The following is a 15,613-nucleotide window of genomic DNA, read 5'->3' as shown; positions in this document are numbered from 1 at the left end:
ACGACTTGCAGAAGTTACAGGCTATCTTAAAAACAACGCAAGACTTAACAGGGTTAAAAGTAAACGATAAAAAATCCAAAATTTTGCAGCTAGGAAAAAACCCAATAAACTGCTATCAAGATTCACCTTATGATATTGCGAATGAAGTGACAATCTTGGGGGTAGTGTTTTGTTCAACGATACAAGAAATGAAAAATAGAACATATAGTGTGGTGATATCAAGATTACGACATGCAGTGTTTTGTGATAAGCGAAGGAATATATCCATAATCTCTAGAGTGACTTACAGCAACGTGTTTCTTCTTTCAAAAGTGTGGTATGTGGCTCAAGTATTACCACTACCACCAGCAAGTGCAGCAGAAATACGACGGCTGGTCACACAGTTCATATGGCAGTCCCATGTACTTAGAGTGGCCTATACCACTTTGTGTTTACCATTAAGAACAGGTGGACTAAATCTAATGAATATTGAAATACAAGCACAGGCTCTCCTCAATCATAGAAATATTCAACTAGCGCTAAAAGATACGCCGAACTTGACCGGATATATACTCCATGCCTACTTAAGAGACATCGAACTTACAGCACCTGTATTACTGCCAAAATTTGACAGTGATACAAGTTATTTCCGTCCAACGGTATTAGAATTTGTGTATCTTTTGATAACTAGTCCACAAATACAGACTGAAGCAATTACAGTGCAATTATTGTATCGTCAACAGTGCGAGAGGCTCAAGGTCAAACCCAGAATAGTGAACCAGCAACCTAGTATTAACTGGTCGAATGTATGGCGCAACTTAACAGCAAAACATATTCCAGCCTCCGTGCGCTCGATATGGTACTTGGTGATTCATGATATAATATTAACTAAAGAAAGAGCATATCGGATTAATCTAGAGGCAGAACCTAATTGCATAAGTTGTGATCAAGTAGATACCCTCAGACATAGATTAACAACTTGTACTAAAATGACAGACAATTGGAAATTCCTCTGCCGCTGTCTCGGCAGTATATGTAGGAAACCTCCTGCATATTTTACAGTGGAACATCTCCTCTTCCCAGATTTTATGCTTTTCCCGTTAAGAAAATTACAGGCAATACAGTGGCTATTAGCACACTACATCTATTATGCCTGTACACCAAAAGGCATCATGTGTAAACAAACATTGTGCGAATACTTTCAATCAGTTTACTTACAAATTGACGCCGATGCCCGTACATATTTATATGCAAACTATTTAAGGAATGTATTATTTATAGGAATGTAAAACATGGAAAGTTAGGTAAAAATGTAAGCAAAAAATAGAGGTAATTATGCAAGATTGTGGACTGTAAACCAAAAATAGATGTAACTCTGTAATTGTTTGTGAAATAAAAAAAAAAAAAAAAAAAAGAGGTTTAAGGCGCTGCGTTCAGGTCGCAGTTCAGTCTTCCGGGCATGGGTTCGAATCCCACTCCTGACATTTTTGCCACCTTAATCTTCTTCGTCTTCCTTTCAACAATTATACTCTGGAGTGTTACGGAGAGAGACGCTGTAGCGTCAGGATGTCTGAGCGGTCTAAGGCGCTGCGTTCAGGTCGCAGTCCGGTCTTCCGGGCGTGGGTTCGAATCCCACTACTGACATTTGTGCCACCTTCATCTTCTACGTCTTCCTTTCAACAATTATACTTGCGAGTGTTACGGAGAGAGACGATGTAGAGTCAGGGTGGCCGAGCCGTCTAAGGCGCTGCGTTCAGCTCGCAGTCCGGTCTTCCGGGAGTGGGTTCGAATCCCACTCCTGACATTTTTGCCACCTTCATCTTCTTCGTCTTCCTTTCAACAATTATACTCGGGAGTGTTACGGAGAGAGACGCTGTAGAGTCAGGGTGGCCGAGCGGTCTAAGGCGCTGCGTTTAGGTCGCAGTCCGGTCTGCCGGGCGTGGGTTCGAATACGACTCCTGACATTTTTGCCACCTTCATCTTCTACGTCTTCCTTTCAACAATTATACTTGCGAATGTTACGGAGAGAGACGCTGTAGAGTCAGGATGTCCGAGCGGTCTAAGGAGCTGCGTTCAGGTCGCAGTCCGGTCTTCCGGGCGTGGGTTCGAATCCCACTCCTGACATTTGTGCCACCTTAATCTTCTTCCTCTTCCTTTCAACAATTATACTCGGGAGTGTTACGGAGAGAGACGTTGTAGAGTCAGGGTGGCCCAGCGGTCTAAGGCGCTGCGTTCAGGTCGAAGTCCGGTCTTCCGGGAGTGGGTTCGAATCCCACTTCTGACATTTTTGCCACCTTAATCTTCTTCGTCTTCCTTTCAACAATTATACTCGCTAGTGTTCCGGAGAGAGACGGTGTAGAGTCAGGATGGCCGAGGGGTCTAAGGCGCTGCGTTTAGGTCGCAGGACGGTCTTCCGGGCGTTGGTTCGAATCCCACTCCTGACATTTTTGCCACCTTCATCTTCTACGTTTTCCTTTCAACAATTATACTTGCGAGTGTTACGGAGAGAGACGTTGTAGAGTCAGGATGGCCGAGCGGTCTAAGGCGCTGCGTTTAGGTCGCAGTCCGGTCTTCCGGGCGTGGGTTCGAATTCACTAATGATATCTTTGCCATCTTAATCTTCTTCGTCTTCCTTTCAACAATTATACTCGGGACTGTTACGGAGAAAGACGCAGTAGAGTCAGGATGGCCGAGCGGTCTAAGGTGCTGCGTTCAGGTCGCAGTCCGGTCTTCCGGGCGTGGGTTCGAATCCCACTCCTGACATTTTTGCCACCTTAAACTTCTTCGTCTTCCTTTCAACAATTATACTCGGGAGTGTTACTGAGAGATACGCTGTAGAGTCAGGATGGCCGAGCGGTCTAAGGCGCTGCTGCTGCGTTCAGGTCGCAGTCCGGTCTTCCGGGCGTGGGTTCGAATCCCACTCCTGACATTTTTGCCACCTTAAACTTCTTCGTCTTCCTTTCAACAATTATACTCGGGAGTGTTACTGAGAGATACGCTGTAGAGTCAGGATGGCCGAGCGGTCTAAGGCGCTGCTGCTGCGTTCAGGTCGCAGTCCGGTCTTCCGGGCGTGGGTTCGAATCCCACTCCTGACATTTTTGCCACCTTAATCTTCTTCGTCTTCCTCTCAACAATTGTACTTGCGACTGTTACGGAGAAAGACGCTGTAGAGTCAGGATGGCCGAGCGGTCTAAGGCGCTGCGTTTAGGTCGCAGTCCGGTCTTCCGGGCGTGGGTTCGAATCCCATTCCTGACATTTTTGCCACCTTAAACTTCTACGTCTTCCTTTCAACAATTATACTTGCGAGTGTTACGGAGATAGACGCTGTAGTGTCAGGATGCCCGAGAGGTTTAAGGCGCTGCGTTCAGGTCGCAGTCCGGTCTTCCGGGAGTGGTTTCGAATCCCACTCCTGACATTTTTGCCACCTTAATCTTCTTCGTCTTCCTTTCAACAATTATACTCGGGAGTGTTCCGGAGAGAGACGGTGTAGAGTCAGGGTGGCCGAGCGGTCTAAGGCGCTGCGTTTAGGTCGCAGGACGGTCTTCCGGGCGTTGGTTCGAATCCCACTCCTGACATTTTTGCCACCTTCATCTTCTACGTCTTCCTTTCAACAATTATACTTGCAAGTGTTACGGAGAGAGATGCTGTAGAGTCAGGGTGGCCGAGCGGTCTAAGGCGCTGCGTTCAGGTCGCAGTCCGGTCTTCCGGACGTGGGTTCGAATCCCACTCCTGACATTTTTGCCACCTTCATCTTCTACGTTTTCCTTTTAAAAATTATACTTGCGAGTGTTACGGAGAGAGACGTTGTAGAGTCAGGTTGGCCGAGCGGTGTAAGGCGCTGCGTTCAGGTCGCAATCCGGTCTTCCGGGCGTGGGTTCGAATCCCACTCCTGACATTTTTGCCACCTTAATCTTCTTCTTCTTCCTTTCAACAATTGTACTTGCGACTGTTACGGAGAAAGACGCTGTAGAGTCAGGATGGCCGAGCGGTCTAAGGCGCTGCGTTTAGGTCGCAGTCCGGTCTTCCGGGCGTGGGTTCGAATCCCACTCCTGACATTTTTGCCACCTTCATTTTCGACGTCTTCTTTTCAACAATTATACTTGCGAGTGTTACGGAGAGAGATGCTGTAGAGTCAGGGTGGCCGAGCGGTCTAAGGCGCTGCGTTCAGGTCGCAGACCGGTCTTCCGGGCGTGGGTTAGAATCCCACTACTGACATTTTTGCCACCTTAATCTTCTTCGTTTTCCTTTCAACAATTATACTCGGGAGTGTTAGGGAGAGAGACGCTGTAGAGTCAGGGTGGACGAGCGGTCTAAGGCGCTGCGTTCAGGTCGCAATCCGGTCTTCCGGGCGTGGGTTCGAATCCCACTCCTGACAATTTTGCCACCTTCATCTTCTACGTCTTCCTTTCAACAATTATACTTGCGAGTGTTACGGAGAGAGACGCTGTAGAGTCAGGATGTCCGAGCGGTCTAAGGCGCTGCGTTCAGGTCGCAGTCCGGTCTTCCGGGCGTGGGTTAGAATACGACTCCTGACATTTTTGCCACCTTCATCTTCTACGTCTTCCTTTCAACAATTATACTTGCGAGTGTTACGGAGGGGGACGCTGTAGAGTCAGCATGTCCGAGCCGTCTAAGGAGCTGCGTTCAGGTCGCAGTCCGGTTTTCCGGGCGTGGGTTCGAATCCCACTCCTGACATTTGTGCCACCTTAATCTTCTTCGCCTTCCTTTCAACAATTATACTCGGGAGTGTTACGGAGAGAGACGCTGTAGAGTCAGGGTGGCCGAGCGGTCTAAGGCGCTGCGTTCAGGTCGCAGTCCGGTCTTCCGGGCGTTGGTTCGAATCCCACTCCTGACATTTTTGCCACCTTAATCTTCTTCGTCTTCCTTTCAACAATTATACTCGGGAGTGTTCCGGAGAGAGACGGTGTAGAGTCAGGGTGGCCGAGCGGTCTAAGGCGCTGCGTTTAGGTCGCAGTCCGGTCTTCCGGGCGTTGGTTCGAATCCCACTCCTGACATTTTTGCTACCTTCATCTTCTACGTCTTCCTTTCAACAATTATACTTGCGAGTGTTACGGAGAGAGATGCTGTAGAGTCAGGGTGGCCGAGCGGTCTAAGGCGCTGCGTTCAGGTCGCAGTCCGGTCTTCCGGACGTGGGTTCGAATCCCACTCCTGACATTTTTGCCTCCTTCATCTTCTACGTTTTCCTTTTAACAATTATACTTGCGAGTTTTACGGAGAGAGACGTTGTAGAGTCAGGTTGGCCGAGCGGTCTAAGGCGCTGCATTCAGGTCGCAATCCGGTCTTCCGGGCGTGGGTTCGAATCCCACTCCTGACATTTTTGACTCCTTAATCTTCTTCGTCTTCCTTTCAACAATTGTACTTGCGACTGTTACGGAGAAAGACGCTGTAGAGTCAGGATGGCCGAGCTGTCTAAGGCGCTGCGTTCAGGTCGCAGTCCGGTCTTCCGGGCGTGGGTTCGAATCCCACTCCTGACATTTTTGCCACCTTAATCTTCTTCGTCTTCCTTTCAACAATTATACTCGGGAGTGTTACGGAGAGAGACGCTGTAGAATCAGGGTGGCCGAGCGGTCTAAGGCGCTGCGTTCAGGTCGCAGTCCGGTCTTCCGGGCGTGGGTTCGAATCCCACTCCTGACATTTTTGCCACCTTCATCTTCTTCGTCTTCCTTTCAACAATTATACTCGGGAGTGTTACGGAGAGAGACGCTGTAGAGTCGGGGTGGCCGAGCGGTCTAAGGCGCTGCGTTCAGGTCGCAGTCCGGTCTTCCGGGCGTGGGTTCGAATCCCACTCCTGACATTTTTGCCACCTTCATCTTCTACGTTTTCCTTTCAACAATTATACTTGCGAGTGTTACGGAGAGAGACGCTGTAGAGTCAGGATGGCCGAGCGGTCTAAGGCGCTGCGTTCAGGTCGCAGTCCGGTCTTCCGGGCGTGGGTTCGAATTCACTAATGATATCTTTGCCATCTTAATCTTCTTCGTCTTCCTTTCAACAATTATACTCGGGAGTGTTACGGAGAGAGACTCTGTAGAGTCAGGATGGGCGAGCGGTGTAAGCCGCTGCGTTCAGGTCGCAGTCCGGTCTTCCGGGCGTGTGTTAGAATCCCACTCCTGACATTTTTGCCACCTTAATCTTCTTCGTCTTCCTTTCAACAATTGTACTTGCGACTCTTACGGAGAAAGACGCTGTAGAGTCAGGATGGCCGAGCGGTCTAAGGTGCTGCGTTCAGGTCGCAGTCCGGTCTTCCGGGCGTGGGTTCGAATCCCACTCCTGACATTTTTGCCACCTTAAACTTCTTCGTCTTCCTTTCAACAATTATCTAGGGAGTGTTACGGAGAGTTACGCTGTAGAGTCAGGATGGCCGAGCGGTCTAAGGCGCTGCTGCTGCGTTCAGGTCGCAGTCCGGTCTTCCGGGCGTGGGTTCGAATCCCACTCCTGACATTTTTGCCACCTTAATCTTCTTCGTCTTCCTCTCAACAATTGTACTTGCGACTGTTACGGAGAGAGACGCTGTAGAGTCAGGATGGCCGAGCGGTCTAAGGCGCTGCGTTTAGGTCGCAGTCCGGTCTTCCGGGCGTGGGTTTGAATCCCATTCCTGACATTTTTGCCACCTTAAACTTCTACGTATTCCTTTCAACAATTATACTTGCGAGTGTTACGGAGATAGACGCTGTAGTGTCAGGATGCCCGAGAGGTTTAAGGCGCTGCGTTCAGGTCGCAGTTCAGTCTTCCGGGCATGGGTTCGAATCCCACTCCTGACATTTTTGCCACCTTAATCTTCTTCGTCTTCCTTTCAACAATTATACTCTGGAGTGTTACGGAGAGAGACGCTGTAGCGTCAGGATGTCCGAGCGGTCTAAGGCGCTGCGTTCAGGTCGCAGTCCGGTCTTCCGGGCGTGGGTTCGAATCCCACTACTGACATTTGTGCCACCTTCATCTTCTACGTCTTCCTTTCAACAATTATACTTGCGAGTGTTACGGAGAGAGACGATGTAGAGTCAGGGTGGCCGAGCCGTCTAAGGCGCTGCGTTCAGCTCGCAGTCCGGTCTTCCGGGAGTGGGTTCGAATCCCACTCCTGACATTTTTGCCACCTTCATCTTCTTCGCCTTCCTTTCAACAATTATACTCGGGAGTGTTACGGAGAGAGACGCTGTAGAGTCAGGGTGGCCGAGCGGTCTAAGGCGCTGCGTTTAGGTCGCAGTCCGGTCTTCCGGGCGTGGGTTCGAATACGACTCCTGACATTTTTGCCACCTTCATCTTCTACGTCTTCCTTTCAACAATTATACTTGCGAATGTTACGGAGAGAGACGCTGTAGAGTCAGGATGTCCGAGCGGCCTAAGGAGCTGCGTTCAGGTCGCAGTCCGGTCTTCCGGGCGTGGGTTCGAATCCCACTCCTGACATTTGTGCCACCTTAATCTTCTTCCTCTTCCTTTCAACAATTATACTCGGGAGTGTTACGGAGAGAGACGTTGTAGAGTCAGGGTGGCCGAGCGGTCTAAGGCGCTGCGTTCAGGTCGAAGTCCGGTCTTCCGGGCGTGGGTTCGAATCCCACTTCTGACATTTTTGCCACCTTAATCTTCTTCGTCTTCCTTTCAACAATTATACTCGCTAGTGTTCCGGAGAGAGACGGTGTAGAGTCAGGATGGCCGAGGGGTCTAAGGCGCTGCGTTTAGGTCGCAGGACGGTCTTCCGGGCGTTGGTTCGAATCCCACTCCTGACATTTTTGCCACCTTCATCTTCTACGTCTCCCTTTCAACAATTATACTTGCGAGTGTTACGGAGAAAGATGCTGTAGAGTCAGGGTGGCCGAGCGGTCTAAGGCGCTGCGTCCAGGTCGCAGTCCGGTCTTCCGGACGTGGGTTTGAATCCCACTCCTGACATTTTTGCCACCTTCATCTTCTACGTTTTCCTTTTAACAATTATACTTGCGAGTGTTACGGAGAGAGACGTTGTAGAGTCAGGTTGGCCGAGCGGTGTAAGGCGCTGCGTTCAGGTCGCAATCCGGTCTTCCGGGCGTGGGTTCGATTCCCACTCCTGACATTTTTGCCACCTTAATCTTCTTCTTCTTCCTTTCAACAATTGTACTTGCGACTGTTACGGAGAAAGACGCTGTAGAATCAGGATGGCCGAGCGGTCTAAGGCGCTGCGTTCAGGTCGCAGTCCGATCTTTAGGGCGTGGGTTCGAATCCCACTCCTGACATTTTTGCCACCTTAATCTTCTTCGTTTTCCTTTCAACAATTATACTCGGGAGTGTTACGGAGAGAGACGCTGTAGAGTCAGGGTGGCCGAGCGATCTAAGGCGCTGCGTTCAGGTCGCAGTCCGGTCTTCCGGGCGTGGGATCGAATCCCACTCCTGACATTTTTGCCACCTTCATCTTCTACGTCTTCCTTTCAACAATTATACTTGCGAGTGTTACGGAAAGAGACGCTGTAGTCAGTGTGGCCGAGCGGTCTAAGGCGCTGCGTTCAGGTCGCAGTCCGGTCTTCCGGGCGTGGGTTCGAATACCACTCCTGACATTTTTGCCACCTTCATCTTCTACGTCTTCCTTTCAACAATTATACTTGCGAGTGTTACGGAGAGAGACGCTGTAGAGTCAGGATGTCCGAGCGGTCTAAGGCGCTGCGTTCAGGTCGCAGTCCAGTCTTCCGGGCGTGGGTTCGAATCCCACTCCTGACATTTGTGCCACCTTAATCTTCCTCGTCTTCCTTTCAACAATTATACTCGGGAGTGTTACGGAGAGAGACGCTGTAGAGTCAGGTTGGCCGAGCGGTGTAATGCGCTGCGGTGAGGTCGCAGTCCGGTCTTCCGGGCGTGGGTTCGAATCCCACTCCTGACATTTTTGCCACCTTCATCTTCTACGTCTTCCTTTCAACAATTATACTTGCGAGTGTTACGGAGAGAGATGCTGTAGAGTCAGGATGCCCGAGCGGTCTAAGGCGCTGCGTTCAGGTCGCAGTCCGGTCTTCCGGGCGTGGGTTCGAATCCCACTCCTGACATTTTTGCCACCTTCATCTCCTACGTTTTCCTTTCAACAATTATACTTGCGAGTGTTACGGAGAGAGACGCTGTAGAGTCAGGTTGGCCGAGCGGTCTAAGGCGCTGCGTTCAGGTCGCAATCCGGTCTTCCGGGCGTGGGTTCGAATCCCACTCCTGACATTTTTGCCACCTTAATCTTCTTCGTCTTCGTTTCAACAATTATACTCGGGAGTGTTACGGAGAGAGACGCTGTAGAGTCAGGATGTCCGAGCGGTCTAAGGCGCTGCGTTCAGGTCGCAGTCCGGTCTTCCGGGCGTGGGTTCGAATCCCACTCCTGACATTTTTGATACCTTAATCTTCTTCGTCTTCCTTTCAACAATTGTACTTGCGACTGTTACGGAGAAAGACGCTGTAGAGTCAGGATGTCCGAGCGGTCTAAGGCGCTTCGTTCAGGTCGCAGTCCGGTCTTCCGGGCGTGGGTTCGAATCCCACTCCTGACATTTTTGCCACCTTCATCTTCTTCGTCTTCCTTTCAACAATTATACTCGGGAGTGTTACGGAGAGAGACGCTGTAGAGTCAGGGTGGCCGAGCGGTGGAAGGCGCTGCGTTCATGTCGCAGTCCGGTCTTCCGGGCGTGGGTTCGAATACCACTCCTGACATTTTTGCCACCTTCATCTTCTTCGTCTTCCTTTCAACAATTATACTCGGGAGTGTTACGGAGAGAGACGCTGTAGAGTCAGGGTGGCCGAGCGGTCAAAGGCGCTGCGTTTAGGTCGCAGTCCGGTCTTCCGGGCGTGGGTTCGAATCCCACTCCTGACATTTTTGCCACCTTCATTTTCGACGTCTTCTTTTCAACAATTATACTTGCGAGTGTTACGGAGAGAGATGCTGTAGAGTCAGGGTGGCCGAGCGGTCTAAGGCGCTGCGTTCAGGTCGCAGTCCGGTCTTCCGCGCGTGGGTTCGAATCCCACTCCTGACATTTTTGCCACCTTAATCTTCTTCGTTTTCCTTTCAACAATTATACTCGGGAGTGTTACGGAGAGAGACGCTGTAGAGTCAGGGTGGCCGAGCGGTGTAAGGCGCTGCGTTCAGGTCGCAGTCCGGTCTTCCGGGCGTGGGTTCGAATGCGACTCTTGACATTTTTGCCATCTTCATCTTCTACGTCTTCCTTTCAACAATTATACTTGCGAGTGTTACGGAGAGAGACGCTGTAGAGTCAGCATGTCCGAGCGGTCTAAGGAGCTGCGTTCAGGTCGCAGTCCGGTCTTCCGGGCGTGGGTTCGAATCCCACTCCTGACATTTGTGCCACCTTAATCTTCTTCGTCTTCCTTTCAACAATTATACTCGGGAGTGTTACGGAGAGAGACGCTGTAGAGTCAGGGTGGCCGAGCGGTCTAAGGCGCTGCGTTCAGGTCGCAGTCCGGTCTTCCGGGCGTTGGTTCGAATCCCACTCCTGACATTTTTGCCACCTTAATCTTCTTCGTCTTCCTTTCAACAATTATACTCGGGAGTGTTCCGGAGAGAGACGGTGTAGAGTCAGGGTGGCCGAGCGGTCTAAGGCGCTGCGTTTAGGTCGCAGTCCGGTCTTCCGGGCGTGGGTTTGAATCCCACTCCTGACATTTTTGCTACCTTCATCTTCTACGTCTTCCTTTCAACAATTATACTTGCGAGTGTTACGGAGAGAGATGCTGTAGAGTCAGGGTGGCCGAGCGGTCTAAGGCGCTGCGTTCAGGTCGCAGTCCGGTCTTCCGTACGTGGGTTCGAATCCCACTCCTGACATTTTTGCCACCTTCATCTTCTACGTTTTCCTTTTAACAATTATACTTGCGAGTGTTACGGAGAGAGACGTTGTAGAGTCAGGTTGGCCGAGCGGTATAAGGCGCTGCATTCAAGTCGCAATCCGTTCTTCCGGGCGTGGGTTCGAATCCCACTCCTGACATTTTTGCCACCTTAATCTTCTTCTTCTTCCTTTCAACAATTATACTCGGGAGTGTTACGGAGAGAGACGCTGTAGAATCAGGGTGGCCGAGCGGTCTAAGGCGCTGCGTTCAGGTCGCAGTCCGGTCTTCCGGGCGTGGGTTCGAATCCCACTCCTGACATTTTTGCCACCTTCATCTTCTTCGTCTTCCTTTCAACAATTATACTCGGGAGTGTTACGGAGAGAGACGCTGTAGAGTCAGGGTGGCCCAGCGGTCTAAGGCGCTGCGTTCAGGTCGCAGTCCGGTCTTCCGGGCGTGGGTTCGAATCCCACTCCTGACATTTTTGCCACCTTCATCTTCTACGTTTTCCTTTCAACAATTATACTTGCGAGTGTTACGGAGAGAGACGTTGTAGAGTCAGGATGGCCGAGCGGTCTAAGGCGCTGCGTTTAGGTCGCAGTCCGGTCTTCCGGGCGTGGGTTCGAATTCACTAATGATATCTTTGCCATCTTAATCTTCTTCGTCTTCCTTTCAACAATTATACTCGGGACTGTTACGGAGAAAGACGCAGTAGAGTCAGGATGGCCGAGCGGTCTAAGGTGCTGCGTTCAGGTCGCAGTCCGGTCTTCCGGGCGTGGGTTCGAATCCCACTCCTGACATTTTTGCCACCTTAAACTTCTTCGTCTTCCTTTCAACAATTATACTCGGGAGTGTTACTGAGAGATACGCTGTAGAGTCAGGATGGCCGAGCGGTCTAAGACGCTGCTGCTGCGTTCAGGTCGCAGTCCGGTCTTCCGGGCGTGGGTTCGAATCCCACTCCTGACATTTTTGCCACCTTAATCTTCTTCGTCTTCCTCTCAACAATTGTACTTGCGACTGTTACGGAGAAAGACGCTGTAGAGTCAGGATGGCCGAGCGGTCTAAGGCGCTGCGTTTAGGTCGCAGTCCGGTCTTCCGGGCGTGGGTTCGAATCCCATTCCTGACATTTTTGCCACCTTAAACTTCTACGTCTTCCTTTCAACAATTATACTTGCGAGTGTTACGGAGATAGACGCTGTAGTGTCAGGATGCCCGAGAGGTTTAAGGCTGCTGCGTTCAGGTCGCAGTCCGGTCTTCCGGGAGTGGTTTCGAATCCCACTCCTGACATTTTTGCCACCTTAATCTTCTTCGTCTTCCTTTCAACAATTATACTCGGGAGTGTTCCGGAGAGAGACGGTGTAGAGTCAGGGTGGCCGAGCGGTCTAAGGCGCTGCGTTCAGGTCGCAGGACGGTCTTCCGGGCGTTGGTTCGAATCCCACTCCTGACATTTTTGCCACCTTCATCTTCTACGCCTTCCTTTCAACAATTATACTTGCGAGTGTTACGGAGAGAGATGCTGTAGAGTCAGGGTGGCCGAGCGGTCTAAGGCGCTGCGTTTAGGTCGCAGTCCGGTCTTCCGGACGTGGGTTCGAATCCCACTCCTGACATTTTTGCCACCTTCATCTTCTACGTTTTCCTTTTAACAATTATACTTGCGAGTGTTACGGAGAGAGACGTTGTAGAGTCAGGTTGGCCGAGCGGTGTAAGGCGCTGCGTTCAGGTCGCAATCCGGTCTTCCGGGCGTGGGTTCGAATCCCACTCCTGACATTTTTGCCACCTTAATCTTCTTCTTCTTCCTTTCAACAATTGTACTTGCGACTGTTACGGAGAAAGACGCTGTAGAGTCAGGATGGCCGAGCGGTCTAAGGCGCTGCGTTTAGGTCGCAGTCCGGTCTTCCGGGCGTGGGTTCGAATCCCACTCCTGACATTTTTGCCACCTTCATTTTCGACGTCTTCTTTTCAACAATTATACTTGCGAGTGTTACGGAGAGAGATGCTGTAGAGTCAGGGTGGCCGAGCGGTCTAAGGCGCTGCGTTCAGTTCGCAGACCGGTCTTCCGGGCGTGGGTTAGAATCCCACTACTGACATTTTTGTCACCTTAATCTTCTTCGTTTTCCTTTCAACAATTATACTCGGGAGTGTTAGGGTGAGAGACGCTGTAGAGTCAGGGTGGACGAGCGGTCTAAGGCGCTACGTTCAGGTCGCAATCCGGTCTTCCGGGCGTGGGTTCGAATCCCACTCCTGACATTTTTGCCACCTTCATCTTCTACGTCTTCCTTTCAACAATTATACTTGCGAGTGTTACGGAGAGAGACGCTGTAGAGTCAGGATGTCCGAGCGGTCTAAGGCGCTGCGTTCAGGTCGCAGTCCGGTCTTCCGGGCGTGGGTTAGAATACGACTCCTGACATTTTTGCCACCTTCATCTTCTACGTCTTCCTTTCAACAATTATACTTGCGAGTGTTACGGAGGGAGACGCTGTAGAGTCAGCATGTCCGAGCCGTCTAAGGAGCTGCGTTCAGGTCGCAGTCCGGTCTTCCGGGCGTGGGTTCGAATCCCACTCCTGACATTTGTGCCACCTTAATCTTCTTCGTCTTCCTTTCAACAATTATACTCGGGAGTGTTACGGAGAGAGACGCTGTAGAGTCAGGGTGGCCGAGCGGTCTAAGGCGCTGCGTTCAGGTCGCAGTCCGGTCTTCCGGGCGTTGGTTCGAATCCCACTCCTGACATTTTTGCCACCTTAATCTTCTTCGTCTTCCTTTCAACAATTATACTCGGGAGTGTTCCGGAGAGAGACGGTGTAGAGTCAGGGTGGCCGAGCGGTCTAAGGCGCTGCGTTTAGGTCGCAGTCCGGTCTTCCGGGCGTTGGTTCGAATCCCACACCTGACATTTTTGCTACCTTCATCTTCTACGTCTTCCTTTCAACAATTATACTTGCGAGTGTTACGGATAGAGATGCTGTAGAGTCAGGGTGGCCGAGCGGTCTAAGGCGCTGCGTTCAGGTCGCAGTCCGGTCTTCCGGACGTGGGTTCGAATCCCACTCCTGACATTTTTGCCTCCTTCATCTTCTACGTTTTCCTTTTAACAATTATACTTGCGAGTTTTACGGAGAGAGACGTTGTAGAGTCAGGTTGGCCGAGCGGTCTAAGGCGCTGCATTCAGGTCGCAGTCCGGTCTTCCGGGCGTGGGTTCGAATCCCACTCCTGACATTTTTGACTCCTTAATCTTCTTCGTCTTCCTTTCAACAATTGTACTTGCGACTGTTACGGAGAAAGACGCTGTAGAGTCAGGATGGCCGAGCTGTCTAAGGCGCTGCGTTCAGGTCGCAGTCCGGTCTTCCGGGCGTGGGTTCGAATCCCACTCCTGACATTTTTGCCACCTTAATCTTCTTCGTCTTCCTTTCAACAATTATACTCGGGAGTGTTACGGAGAGAGACGCTGTAGAATCAGGGTGGCCGAGCGGTCTAAGGCGCTGCGTTCAGGTCGCAGTCCGGTCTTCCGGGCGTGGGTTCGAATCCCACTCCTGACATTTTTGCCACCTTCATCTTCTTCGTCTTCCTTTCAACAATTATACTCGGGAGTGTTACGGAGAGAGACGCTGTAGAGTCGGGGTGGCCGAGCGGTCTAAGGCGCTGCGTTCAGGTCGCAGTCCGGTCTTCCGGGCGTGGGTTCGAATCCCACTCCTGACATTTTTGCCACCTTCATCTTCTACGTTTTCCTTTCAACAATTATACTTGCGAGTGTTACGGAGAGAGACGCTGTAGAGTCAGGATGGCCGAGCGGTCTAAGGCGCTGCGTTCAGGTCGCAGTCCGGTCTTCCGGGCGTGGGTTCGAATTCACTAATGATATCTTTGCCATCTTAATCTTCTTCGTCTTCCTTTCAACAATTATACTCGGGAGTGTTACGGAGAGAGACGCTGTAGAGTCAGGATGGGCGAGCGGTGTAAGCCGCTGCGTTCAGGTCGCAGTCCGGTCTTCCGGGCGTGTGTTAGAATCCCACTCCTGACATTTTTGCCACCTTAATCTTCTTCGTCTTCCTTTCAACAATTGTACTTGCGACTGTTACGGAGAAAGACGCTGTAGAGTCAGGATGGCTGAGCGGTCTAAGGTGCTGCGTTCAGGTCGCAGTCCGGTCTTCCGGGCGTGGGTTCGAATCCCACTCCTGACATTTTTGCCACCTTAAACTTCTTCGTCTTCCTTTCAACAATTATACTCGGGAGTGTTACGGAGAGATACGCTGTAGAGTCAGGATGGCCGAGCGGTCTAAGGCGCTGCTGCTGCGTTCAGGTCGCAGTCCGGTCTTCCGGGCGTGGGTTCGAATCCCACTCCTGACATTTTTGCCACCTTAATCTTCTTCGTCTTCCTCTCAACAATTGTACTTGCGACTGTTACGGAGAGAGACGCTGTAGAGTCAGGATGGCCGAGCGGTCTAAGGCGCTGCGTTTAGGTCGCAGTCCGGTCTTCCGGGCGTGGGTTTGAATCCCATTCCTGACATTTTTGCCACCTTAAACTTCTACGTATTCCTTTCAACAATTATACTTGCGAGTGTTACGGAGATAGACGCTGTAGTGTCAGGATGCCCGAGAGGTTTAAGGCGCTGCGTTCAGGTCGCAGTTCAGTCTTCCGGGCATGGGTTCGAGTCCCACACCTGACATTTTTGCCACCTTAATCTTCTTCGTCTTCCTTTCAACAATTATACTCTGGAGTGTTACGGAGGGAGACGCTGTAGCGTCAGGATGTCCGAGCGGTCTAAGGCGCTGCGTTCAGGTCGCAGTCCGGTCTTCCGGGCGTGGGTTCGAATCCCACTCCTGACATTTGTGCCACCTTCATCTTCTACGTCTTCCTTTCAACAATTATACT

The 15,613-nt window shown here is 51.0% G+C and overlaps 1 protein-coding gene and 48 non-coding genes across 49 annotated transcripts in view; all 49 read left to right on the top strand.

Moving 5' to 3' along the window:
- LOC145990201 (uncharacterized) overlaps positions 1-15,613 on the top strand; it is a 135,131-nt gene that overhangs the window by 95,140 nt on the left and 24,378 nt on the right. The gene's annotated exons all lie outside the window — the stretch shown is intronic.
- TRNAL-UAG (transfer RNA leucine (anticodon UAG)) lies at positions 1,860-1,943 on the top strand. The gene has a single exon. It is a non-coding gene; the product is annotated as a tRNA-Leu (tRNA).
- TRNAL-CAG (transfer RNA leucine (anticodon CAG)) lies at positions 2,020-2,103 on the top strand. Its single transcript has one exon. It is a non-coding gene; the product is annotated as a tRNA-Leu (tRNA).
- TRNAL-UAG (transfer RNA leucine (anticodon UAG)) lies at positions 2,340-2,423 on the top strand. Its single transcript has one exon. It is a non-coding gene; the product is annotated as a tRNA-Leu (tRNA).
- TRNAL-CAG (transfer RNA leucine (anticodon CAG)) lies at positions 2,659-2,742 on the top strand. The gene has a single exon. It is a non-coding gene; the product is annotated as a tRNA-Leu (tRNA).
- TRNAL-CAG (transfer RNA leucine (anticodon CAG)) lies at positions 2,819-2,908 on the top strand. The gene has a single exon. It is a non-coding gene; the product is annotated as a tRNA-Leu (tRNA).
- TRNAL-CAG (transfer RNA leucine (anticodon CAG)) lies at positions 2,985-3,074 on the top strand. The gene has a single exon. It is a non-coding gene; the product is annotated as a tRNA-Leu (tRNA).
- On the top strand, positions 3,151-3,234 carry TRNAL-UAG (transfer RNA leucine (anticodon UAG)). Its single transcript has one exon. It is a non-coding gene; the product is annotated as a tRNA-Leu (tRNA).
- Positions 3,471-3,554, top strand: TRNAL-UAG (transfer RNA leucine (anticodon UAG)). Its single transcript has one exon. It is a non-coding gene; the product is annotated as a tRNA-Leu (tRNA).
- On the top strand, positions 3,631-3,714 carry TRNAL-CAG (transfer RNA leucine (anticodon CAG)). The gene has a single exon. It is a non-coding gene; the product is annotated as a tRNA-Leu (tRNA).
- On the top strand, positions 3,951-4,034 carry TRNAL-UAG (transfer RNA leucine (anticodon UAG)). The gene has a single exon. It is a non-coding gene; the product is annotated as a tRNA-Leu (tRNA).
- TRNAL-CAG (transfer RNA leucine (anticodon CAG)) lies at positions 4,751-4,834 on the top strand. Its single transcript has one exon. It is a non-coding gene; the product is annotated as a tRNA-Leu (tRNA).
- Positions 4,911-4,994, top strand: TRNAL-UAG (transfer RNA leucine (anticodon UAG)). The gene has a single exon. It is a non-coding gene; the product is annotated as a tRNA-Leu (tRNA).
- TRNAL-CAG (transfer RNA leucine (anticodon CAG)) lies at positions 5,071-5,154 on the top strand. Its single transcript has one exon. It is a non-coding gene; the product is annotated as a tRNA-Leu (tRNA).
- Positions 5,391-5,474, top strand: TRNAL-CAG (transfer RNA leucine (anticodon CAG)). Its single transcript has one exon. It is a non-coding gene; the product is annotated as a tRNA-Leu (tRNA).
- TRNAL-CAG (transfer RNA leucine (anticodon CAG)) lies at positions 5,551-5,634 on the top strand. The gene has a single exon. It is a non-coding gene; the product is annotated as a tRNA-Leu (tRNA).
- Positions 5,711-5,794, top strand: TRNAL-CAG (transfer RNA leucine (anticodon CAG)). Its single transcript has one exon. It is a non-coding gene; the product is annotated as a tRNA-Leu (tRNA).
- TRNAL-CAG (transfer RNA leucine (anticodon CAG)) lies at positions 6,190-6,273 on the top strand. Its single transcript has one exon. It is a non-coding gene; the product is annotated as a tRNA-Leu (tRNA).
- On the top strand, positions 6,349-6,438 carry TRNAL-CAG (transfer RNA leucine (anticodon CAG)). Its single transcript has one exon. It is a non-coding gene; the product is annotated as a tRNA-Leu (tRNA).
- Positions 6,515-6,598, top strand: TRNAL-UAG (transfer RNA leucine (anticodon UAG)). The gene has a single exon. It is a non-coding gene; the product is annotated as a tRNA-Leu (tRNA).
- On the top strand, positions 7,155-7,238 carry TRNAL-UAG (transfer RNA leucine (anticodon UAG)). Its single transcript has one exon. It is a non-coding gene; the product is annotated as a tRNA-Leu (tRNA).
- On the top strand, positions 7,315-7,398 carry TRNAL-CAG (transfer RNA leucine (anticodon CAG)). The gene has a single exon. It is a non-coding gene; the product is annotated as a tRNA-Leu (tRNA).
- Positions 7,475-7,558, top strand: TRNAL-CAG (transfer RNA leucine (anticodon CAG)). Its single transcript has one exon. It is a non-coding gene; the product is annotated as a tRNA-Leu (tRNA).
- On the top strand, positions 7,635-7,718 carry TRNAL-UAG (transfer RNA leucine (anticodon UAG)). Its single transcript has one exon. It is a non-coding gene; the product is annotated as a tRNA-Leu (tRNA).
- TRNAL-GAG (transfer RNA leucine (anticodon GAG)) lies at positions 8,753-8,836 on the top strand. Its single transcript has one exon. It is a non-coding gene; the product is annotated as a tRNA-Leu (tRNA).
- Positions 8,913-8,996, top strand: TRNAL-CAG (transfer RNA leucine (anticodon CAG)). Its single transcript has one exon. It is a non-coding gene; the product is annotated as a tRNA-Leu (tRNA).
- TRNAL-CAG (transfer RNA leucine (anticodon CAG)) lies at positions 9,233-9,316 on the top strand. Its single transcript has one exon. It is a non-coding gene; the product is annotated as a tRNA-Leu (tRNA).
- On the top strand, positions 9,553-9,636 carry TRNAM-CAU (transfer RNA methionine (anticodon CAU)). The gene has a single exon. It is a non-coding gene; the product is annotated as a tRNA-Met (tRNA).
- TRNAL-UAG (transfer RNA leucine (anticodon UAG)) lies at positions 9,713-9,796 on the top strand. Its single transcript has one exon. It is a non-coding gene; the product is annotated as a tRNA-Leu (tRNA).
- Positions 9,873-9,956, top strand: TRNAL-CAG (transfer RNA leucine (anticodon CAG)). The gene has a single exon. It is a non-coding gene; the product is annotated as a tRNA-Leu (tRNA).
- Positions 10,353-10,436, top strand: TRNAL-CAG (transfer RNA leucine (anticodon CAG)). The gene has a single exon. It is a non-coding gene; the product is annotated as a tRNA-Leu (tRNA).
- TRNAL-UAG (transfer RNA leucine (anticodon UAG)) lies at positions 10,513-10,596 on the top strand. The gene has a single exon. It is a non-coding gene; the product is annotated as a tRNA-Leu (tRNA).
- Positions 10,673-10,756, top strand: TRNAL-CAG (transfer RNA leucine (anticodon CAG)). The gene has a single exon. It is a non-coding gene; the product is annotated as a tRNA-Leu (tRNA).
- On the top strand, positions 10,993-11,076 carry TRNAL-CAG (transfer RNA leucine (anticodon CAG)). The gene has a single exon. It is a non-coding gene; the product is annotated as a tRNA-Leu (tRNA).
- TRNAL-CAG (transfer RNA leucine (anticodon CAG)) lies at positions 11,153-11,236 on the top strand. Its single transcript has one exon. It is a non-coding gene; the product is annotated as a tRNA-Leu (tRNA).
- On the top strand, positions 11,472-11,555 carry TRNAL-CAG (transfer RNA leucine (anticodon CAG)). The gene has a single exon. It is a non-coding gene; the product is annotated as a tRNA-Leu (tRNA).
- On the top strand, positions 11,798-11,881 carry TRNAL-UAG (transfer RNA leucine (anticodon UAG)). The gene has a single exon. It is a non-coding gene; the product is annotated as a tRNA-Leu (tRNA).
- On the top strand, positions 12,279-12,362 carry TRNAL-UAG (transfer RNA leucine (anticodon UAG)). Its single transcript has one exon. It is a non-coding gene; the product is annotated as a tRNA-Leu (tRNA).
- On the top strand, positions 12,599-12,682 carry TRNAL-UAG (transfer RNA leucine (anticodon UAG)). Its single transcript has one exon. It is a non-coding gene; the product is annotated as a tRNA-Leu (tRNA).
- Positions 13,399-13,482, top strand: TRNAL-CAG (transfer RNA leucine (anticodon CAG)). The gene has a single exon. It is a non-coding gene; the product is annotated as a tRNA-Leu (tRNA).
- On the top strand, positions 13,559-13,642 carry TRNAL-UAG (transfer RNA leucine (anticodon UAG)). The gene has a single exon. It is a non-coding gene; the product is annotated as a tRNA-Leu (tRNA).
- On the top strand, positions 13,719-13,802 carry TRNAL-CAG (transfer RNA leucine (anticodon CAG)). Its single transcript has one exon. It is a non-coding gene; the product is annotated as a tRNA-Leu (tRNA).
- On the top strand, positions 14,039-14,122 carry TRNAL-CAG (transfer RNA leucine (anticodon CAG)). Its single transcript has one exon. It is a non-coding gene; the product is annotated as a tRNA-Leu (tRNA).
- TRNAL-CAG (transfer RNA leucine (anticodon CAG)) lies at positions 14,199-14,282 on the top strand. Its single transcript has one exon. It is a non-coding gene; the product is annotated as a tRNA-Leu (tRNA).
- TRNAL-CAG (transfer RNA leucine (anticodon CAG)) lies at positions 14,359-14,442 on the top strand. Its single transcript has one exon. It is a non-coding gene; the product is annotated as a tRNA-Leu (tRNA).
- On the top strand, positions 14,838-14,921 carry TRNAL-CAG (transfer RNA leucine (anticodon CAG)). The gene has a single exon. It is a non-coding gene; the product is annotated as a tRNA-Leu (tRNA).
- Positions 14,998-15,087, top strand: TRNAL-CAG (transfer RNA leucine (anticodon CAG)). The gene has a single exon. It is a non-coding gene; the product is annotated as a tRNA-Leu (tRNA).
- On the top strand, positions 15,164-15,247 carry TRNAL-UAG (transfer RNA leucine (anticodon UAG)). Its single transcript has one exon. It is a non-coding gene; the product is annotated as a tRNA-Leu (tRNA).
- On the top strand, positions 15,484-15,567 carry TRNAL-CAG (transfer RNA leucine (anticodon CAG)). Its single transcript has one exon. It is a non-coding gene; the product is annotated as a tRNA-Leu (tRNA).

This window comes from Lepisma saccharinum, chromosome 7, assembly GCF_977018435.1.
Source record: "Lepisma saccharinum chromosome 7, izLepSacc3.1, whole genome shotgun sequence".
NCBI lineage: Eukaryota > Metazoa > Arthropoda > Insecta > Zygentoma > Lepismatidae > Lepisma > Lepisma saccharinum.
Note: the sequence above shows the minus strand (reverse complement) of the source record. Positions and strands in the feature narration are given on the sequence as shown.